The sequence below is a fragment of the Penaeus monodon genome, chromosome 21, assembly GCF_015228065.2.
Source record: "Penaeus monodon isolate SGIC_2016 chromosome 21, NSTDA_Pmon_1, whole genome shotgun sequence".
In the NCBI taxonomy this organism is placed as follows: domain Eukaryota; kingdom Metazoa; phylum Arthropoda; class Malacostraca; order Decapoda; family Penaeidae; genus Penaeus; species Penaeus monodon.
In genome coordinates this window covers 20,285,395-20,285,940 of record NC_051406.1, presented here as the reverse complement: position 1 = coordinate 20,285,940, position 546 = coordinate 20,285,395, and positions in this window count along the sequence as shown.

Sequence of the window (546 nt, the reverse complement as noted above, 5' to 3'; positions counted from 1 at the left end):
TCTTTTTTCGCTTTCTTCGATATGTGGGAATAGCTCCTAAAAATCACCTGAAATGAAATAAGTACTTCTTTGTTTTTTCTCATACATATAAATATATTTGCACTTGGCTCCCACTTCGTAAAAAAAAATGATATTTCAGTGAGATTCTTAAAAAGAGCAAGAAAATAAAACAGGGATACTTCGATTATTTGCCGTTGCCTTTCCCTGGCGTTCCTGTAGCTTAGGTGCGGTGCGGCACTCCGGCATGGCACGGGCGTGGCGTAGTGAGTGCCATGATGGCCAGAGAAGTCGTGCATTGCAGTGTCTCTGGTTGTTGCAGTTCGTTGCAAGCACATTGAGAGAGAAGCCTCATTTTTCTTACCTTTTACTTTTACTCTTGAATGTTGCATAGAGGAGCTCGTATATTGCTGTTTGATTTGATGTTTCATATTGCAAAAGAGAGGGTATGTGCATAGGTTAGAGGAGATGCGAGCATTGCAGGGCGTGTTGCAGCTCATTATGTTGATTAGTGCGCCAGGTGCATTAATCTCTTGGCTTTTTGATGAC